We start from the raw sequence: 8128 nt of genomic DNA on the forward strand, positions 1-8128 counted from the left end.
AAACTAGCAATGGGAAAAATGTATGGATGGCCATTAAAAGCAGACTTAAAATGAAGAGCCTAGACCAGGACTTCTCAGTCCACATGGCTACCGAACTGCAGTTTTTACAGGTCACATGTAAAAAAAAATCGTATCACCTATGGTCCAGCAAGGAGATATAGCAACATGCACTATTACAGGGACATGGGGATTAGGTTTGGGAAATCCTGCCTAGGTCATAACTGATGACTTTTTTTTTTTTTTTTTTTTAAACGCCTGCTTGAATGTCCTGGAGGGAAGTTCATGTGGCAAGTGCAGTATGGGGCATAATGAGAGGCAGGGCCTGTTGTGAAATGCTACATTAAGCCCTGGAACGGCCTACACTTTCAGGAGGACTTGGGACAGTAGGCAATCCTGGCCTAGATTTATGTTTATGACCTTTCAGAACAAAGGTACACATCTGAATTGGAGTTTCTGATCTTGCCATGAGAGGTGAAAGTTATGAATCGGCAACACACTAGTACTGTACAACAGATCTGGGCATATACATGCTGGTACTGATGATGGGTTTTGCTCAATGCAGCATACATAATGTTTCTCAGATCTTTGGGTATCTTGAGTGATCTACCAACATTTAAGAGTACTAGAAACTAAAAACAAAACATCTTTTAGGAGAGTAGCTGGGTTAAAGCTTGAAAGGTACTTGCTTGGCTGATGGGGCATTCATCACTTAACTAAAGTGTTTAGCCTGTAGAACAAATGCAATTTCCTATCCCATTCAAGTATAAGTAAAGTGCAGGTGTTTGTGTGTAAATCTTGGCGTATATTTGAGATTGCATGTCTGCAGAAAGATCTTGCACATTTTTGTTGTCGCAAAGAGAATCTCACATTTGGCCTAACCCCTGTGTTATATAGTGTACTGCACAAAATGGGGTTATGGAGGGGGAAAAAGCATTCTGCTTGTATGTAGACAAAACAACTTGGGTGACATACAGCATTGTGTGCTGGGTATTGCTTTCCAACCCCAATGTCAGGGCAGAGTTATACAACTTACTGCTGTTGTGATAATATATACTTATCTCTATCATCGTAATTTCTATACAAAGTATTATACATGTTATGTACACAAACTGCTCATGAGCTTGTATCCCTTTGAATACTTCTGGCATCCATCTCAGCCCTTTATAAACGTACCCTCTTGTTTCTGTCACTGTTGTAAGCTGCAATGGAGGAAGGCACAGCCCTCTTGGTTTTCATGGGTTGTGACTGATGCACTCCTGTAGCTTGAAGGCACTCTAACATTAATTCCATACTGGCAAAAATGTCTCCACCACTATCGAATTAACATCACTGCCCTAGGTGTGGACAAGCAATGTCTGACCTAGGTTCTCCACCAAATAAGTTAATTGTGATAAAGAATCATGATGAACCTTTCAAATTAAACATTTTCACAATGTCAGAAACATACAATGAAGTCGGTTGAAATATTTTAGTAGTGAAATCGGTCAATTCTTCATTTATATGCAGCACGCATTCAGGATTTTGTTTTTCTGTCACTACACCAAACAACTATTGTCAGATTGGAAATACTTTGTCATAGTAGACTGTTTTAATGTATTATAAGCATAGTGTAATAAAATCACTAAATATTTTTTTAACAGGTGTCAATGTAGAGTAAACTTATTGCTACAGCTGCATATTAATCAAGTGTGGCCAAAAGCAGATGCTGTCTGAAACAAACTTTTGTAGCAATGTTGGGAAACATAATTTTGTATACATAGCATATGCTTCTTAACACAAGGAGGAAATGGATCATTTAGGGAAAAGGTTTCTGAGGGGTTAGCCTGAAACTCTGACAGTACAGTTGTACCAGGAAGGTGAGAATTATTAAATTGATGCCAAAATGGCCATATCCTATGACAGATTCTAGCAATTATTTTATAGAATGCCCGACATAAATGATGACAAGAATCTGATTGGTTTCTATAAGCAACAGCTCCACTTCTATTTTTTTTTTTTTTTTTATATAGCTTTTACTAAATCTATCCCTATGAGCCAGATATGATTAAGCAATACGCTTGTAGCTGATGAAGTTTGCATATTCCATTCCTTAGCAATTTAAAACTTGGCAGCAATAAAGGAGTGAAGAACTTATCTAATGACTTGTTTAGAGGTTTAATGGGTTTGCCCAACACCATTGTTAAAGGGCTTGTTGAGAGTTAAACACTGGAAATCTGTCCAATTAATTGCAATATAGTTAAAAACTGGGTGATCATTCCCTCCAAATGTGTAGGAATGGACCAATGCTTCAGACAATGATGAGACGATTTGAAAAAAAAGTTTGTGTGCCCTGGTAGGTACCAAACATCTAGTGTGTATTTTCAAAATTCTCATGGATAGCCACATTAATAAAGTATTTCTTGCTTTTATAATTGATCATGGCTCAAGGAAACACACAGGTCTAGTTCGCTGCAAGCTCTGTGTGGTTCAAAATGTTTGTCTATCCAATGCTAGTACTGTTTTATAATCTGGAGTTTGCGCCTCCTTCCCACCAAACAGGTACATGATGTGCAAAGAGTTAATTGGGTTAAAGTGTGTGCCTTCAAGTGTGAATATATAATATATATATCTATATCTTATAGCTGATATCTGTCACAAAAGCCATAAAAAAAAGAGTTGGTGCATGCTGTCCTAAAATGTGACGGAAGTACTTATTAACCATTTTAAGCCATTGCGGAGAAAATATAGATGAATTCCCTGTAGGCGATAGAGTGTCTCCATATTAGGAGAAGAGGAGAGGGATATTCAAAAAGTTTCAATTAAATTTTTTCCCATGCTAGTGATTTGGATTTAGTTGTTGGCACTGAATATGCTGAGGCTGGCCTACAGATCATTGGTACCCATGGGTGGAAGATGCAGTAGTCTTCCTGTATAAAGGCATCTTTGATGTTTACTCATTTCTTAATGTCTTAGTGTGCCATGACATGTTGTGGCCGAATAAGAGAAGAAATAAGTGTGCTCTGTTTGTCCCATATTATGTATGGTAAAAGCTACTTGGAAATACAAATGATCTATATGTAGAAAACAAAAAGACAGTTGTTGTCAGTCCTTGTCCTTAGATATTGGTTCATATTTTGTATCCCAGCATCTAGGGTACTGCAATATATGCCAGTCCTACATTGACCTATATGCTTCAAACACCAATAAAATGCAATTAAAATCAGATGCACTAAATGGCAACTATAAAGGCTGTTTGTTTTGATTAACCGAGTGCAGGACTATTCTATGATTTTGTTTATAAATATTACCTTGTGTTGTCTTAGCAGCTGTCTATCAAGGTCTTGTTAGGTGTGACTAACAAGCCAGCCCTTACTAGATGTAAGCTTTTATGATGGTGCTGAGTTGGACCACCTGCTAAAATGTAATAAAAATGAGAAGGGAAGATATTCCGCCATGATTTTTGCACGGTGGCTAAGTGGTTAGCACTTCTGCCTCACAGCACTGAGGTCATGAGTTCGATTCCCGACCATGGCCTTATCTGTGTGAAGTTTGTATGTTCTCCCCGTGTTTGCGTGGGTTTCCTCCCACACTCCAAAAACATACTAGTAGGTTAATTGGCTGCCATCAAATTGACCCTAATCTGTGTGTATGTTGGGGAATTCAGACTGTAAGCTCCAATGGGGCAGGGACTGATGTGAGTGAGTTCTCTGTACAGCGCTGCGGAATTAGTGGCGCTGTATAAGTAAATGGTGATGATGATGAACAGATCTGGGTAATTCTCCTGGTACAGGGACTCATAAGTGTTAGTAAAAAAAACACCAAGATATTTACATTTTCTTTTTTTGCTATTGAAAGTTAAATTGGGAGGTGAGGGTTTGGCTGGCTTGGCTGGGGCGATGAAGAAGCATGGCTTCTGACTTGGCAATTTTGTAGCCTGAGTGACCACTGTACTGTTGCAGAATTTGGAAGAGGTTGGGGAGAGACGTTATCGGTTGTTGGAGGATCAAGAGGATGTCCTCAGTGAAAAAAAAAGACTTGCTTTCGAGATCCCCCATCTGCACATCCCTCATATCGGGGCAGGCTCTAATGGTTGCAGCTGTGGGCACTATGATGAGGGTGAAGATGAGAGGGGAAAGGGGACAGCTTTGGTGTGTACCGCTAGTGATGCAAACAGGATCAGAAGGAGGCCTATTGAACATGACTCTCGCTGAGGGTTGGGAGTAGAGCGCTTTAACACCAGTAAGAAAGCTGCCAGATAAGTTTAGGGCATAAAATTCCAAGAGATCTTATCGAAAGCTTTCTCTGCTTCTAAAGAGAGAATAATGGCTGGGATTTTCCTTGTATTGAGGATACAGATCAGATAAATGATCCCACTTATTTTATCCAACGCCTTGAGGCCCTGGATAAATTCTACCTGATCATAATGAATAAGGGGTGAGAGTACCGAATTAAGTCTATTTGCCAGAATCTTAACATATAACATGACATTATTATTGAGTAGAGAATTGGGTTGGAACTAGTGCAATCATAGATGTCCTTACCCTCTTTTTGGATTACAGAAATATCAAGCCTCTAAATATTCCTTGGACGAAGACTGCCCAGCAAGAAAGGAAATGGAAAGAGTGTGCAGACGGAAGACCAAGATTTTAGCAGATTTTTTATAATAAACAGCCGTAAGACCCCGGGGTCTTCTCCAATTTCTGGGACTTTATAATCTGCTCAACTTCCTCCAGAGAGACTCAGCACAGAGTTGAGTTCTAGTTTGGGGGAGATTAGTGGAAGCAAGAAATGTATCAATCTTCTGAGAGTGCCTTTGCTTGGCGGAAGGACCATAAGGATGAGGGAGGTTACAAAGTTTTGAATAACAGGAATGGAAAGCGGAGCAGATCTGTTGGGGATTATAATGTAGAACACCAGTTGAGTCCCTAATGGGCAGGAGATTCCAGGCAGCTATTTTAGCTCGGCGTTTAGTAGGCAGGAGTCAGTCAGCTCTATCGCCTTTTTCATAATGTCACAGATTCATCCATTTGAGCTTATTAGCGGCTTGGTGGGAGAGGAGAAGGTTAAGTTCTCCCCTAACAGAGATAACCTCTTGGAGGACATTGGGGTATGGGCAGCAGGGGTGGGGGCGATCTACAGTAGTGGCTAGGACGGCATTAACGCCACTGCCGACAATCAGCTCTCCCCGCCTCACATGAGCTAGTAGGAAAGCAAGTTTCTTGAATAATCTGTATTGATCTACATTTGGAACATACAAATTCACAAGGGTGCGGGGAAGGTTTTTCAAGGAATCTATCTGGATCAAGAATCTACCCTCCTTGTCCTTATGGCACTCCAGGAGGTCGAAAGTGAGGTGGTGTGCAAACAGAATTGCAATACCGTGATTCTTCTGCCTAAGATTACACGCACGGTAGGTCATGGGAAATTATTTGGTTCCAAAATCAGGGTGGAGGTGATTAATGAAGTGCGTCTCCTGAATGGAGACCAGATTACCTTTGAGAGTTTGGAGAGAAGAGTGTAGTTTGGAGCATTTTTGGGGGAAGTTGAGGCCCCTCTCCCTATATAAGATTAAAAGTCGTCAGAAGGTCATAGGGTAGAGAGCAGGAGACCAGAGTTAGTAAAAGATGAGTGGAGCAGGGGAGTCGAAGAAGAGTGATGGTGGGGGGGGAGAGCAGGGGTGACCAGATAAAAAGGGGTAAGAGGACAGTGAAACAGAAGGCACCTGTCTATAGTACTGGTTAAGAGGTAATTGTGGGAGATGGTGAACAAGGCATCACGGGGACCAGCATAAAGCCTCAGGCTGCAAACAAGGGCAGTGAGTGGCATAACCATGTCAAACGTAAGAAAAAACACAGAGAGAACAACAAAACTGTGGAAAAAGAACACATTATGACAATTGTAAACAAATGACCCAGGGAGAAATACCATGAGAAAAAAGTAAACTGTGGTGAACGGGCATATGTCGTCTAGGCGGCTTAGTTCCTGTACTTGGGGTCCAAGGGAGAGACCAGAGCTGGAGGCTGCAAAGAAACAACAAAACAAAAAACCAGGCATAGAGGACAACAATACAAACAGGTGGCATACAGATATCACAGACAGTTCCTCTCAAGGACTAGTTTCCAATCAAAGTAGTCCAGAAAGAAGAGAGAAATGGGCATCTCGAGCCGTGACTTGAGGACAATGCATAAAACTAAACTACAGAAGTCAATAGGAGTAACCATAGTTTCAGGGGAAATAGGACATATAGACATAAGTGAAGAGACCAAAGGTGTGAGTAGCAGGTGACACCCAGACAATCACCATAAGTGCATGACATTACTGACCTAAAGTCCAAGTAACAGTTCAAGAGGTCAGTGGTAAAATAACGAAGGCCCCAGGTGGTGTGTCCCATTTAAGGGGACAGGTCGGTGACAGAAAATATTGTACATGGATACTAGAATGAATGGTACAGTGTGGGAAAGTACTCAGGGGTCTGAGGGCTGCAACTTTGAGGATTGAGGGACAGTAGACCATTCTTGTTGTGGCGGTCACTGGGCCTTTGGTGTAGAAGGTCCTGAGGAAACATGTTATTTTTAATAGGAAAATGAAACTCACTTAGAACATGGTATCCATTTGTGTCTTGCATACAAATTTTAATGTTTACCTTTTTTGGCTGCTCAGCTCCCTTTTGTTTGCTGGCCTTTCCTACCTGATGCTAGATAAATAAAAAATTAATTGAAAGAACCCCTTAAATAATAATGTAATTATTTGATTTTAAAAACTACAAAACACCAAAGCATAAAAATCATTGTTGGTTACTAAATTATATCTCCATCCAAAAAGTAAACATTATTGATGTGTCTTGCACTACCCAGTGGGTGTGTCTTGCAACTGATCAATGATTAAGAGGAGAAATGTGGTATTTACCCAGCAAGCCTTTTTTTTTATAGACCCAGCAGTTTACATGAAGGTTTTCTCTTAACCCTCCTACAGTCTACCTTACAATCCTTTAGAACTTGTTGACATACAGAATTACAATATCAGCTCCCCCCCTGTTATCTGTGGGTGACTGATGTTGTGTGCTAATGTCTATCCCGCTATCTAGGATCTTCACAGTAGTTACAAAACTGTGTATACAACCTTATTATTGTTTATTAATGTTTCACCCATATCTTGTACTTCTCCTTTTTAAGTTTTCCCAAAGTCAGGAAGCACCTTCCACGTTCTCTTTGTTCATCTATCTGTAAGTACTCAAACAGAATTTGCCCACTCCCAACATACCTAGTCTGTCTGTACATAGAGAATAATACAATCTATACCCACATTTGTGATATCCGTGAATGGTGGAATGCAGACTCAAATATACTGTCAAATATGTATGTATATACAAATATGTAAAGAAAACCAGGACACCTACATAATCATATTAATAATCTGTTAATCACTTTTGATCAAATCACAGAGATGTACCAAACACCTTCATGTCTATGCACCAAACCTACATCGCTTGCAAGGTACTGTTAGGCTAACGGCTCTTGTCATAAACTTGCAGAACTAAGGGTAGAGACCTTTGCCTTTAGCAGCCGCCTTTCCCATAGAGCTTGATGCGCTCACAGGTACTCAGATGCCCCCAGGTCTTAACTCTAATGTAGTGCAAGTTTATGAACAATACTGCTCGGAAAAGTAGGAGGAAGGAATCTGGATGGTAGCAGGTAGTCAGTAACAAAACACATTCAGGGGGGCGTAGCAGACAGGATGGTCAGGGACAGGCGATAAGGTCAGGGCTGGCGGCAAACAGGAATATCCAAGTAACAAATCAACGGTCAGGGCAATCAGCAAACGAGCAGGGTCCAAATAACAAGCCAAAGGTCACAACAAAAGATCAATCCAGTGTACTGCAGAATCCACAGAACAAATACACAGAACAGATAACCAATTCCTCAGAGAGAGACGCTATATCCGGCAGGAAGGCTAAGCCCTTCCTGCCTTAAATACACAGAGAGAAGCGTTACAATAAGCCCCATAGGGCTGCTTGATTAATTAGCCCACAGGCTTAGAAGTATCTAACGCACACACACCCGGCTGCCCAGCGTTACGGGAACACGGCGCTGATTAGAAAGGCGTCCCGGCCGTTGCCATGGTGACAGCAGGGACTGAACAGAGGGAAGTG

This window comes from Mixophyes fleayi, chromosome 10 (assembly GCF_038048845.1).
Source record: "Mixophyes fleayi isolate aMixFle1 chromosome 10, aMixFle1.hap1, whole genome shotgun sequence".
Lineage (NCBI taxonomy): Eukaryota > Metazoa > Chordata > Amphibia > Anura > Limnodynastidae > Mixophyes > Mixophyes fleayi.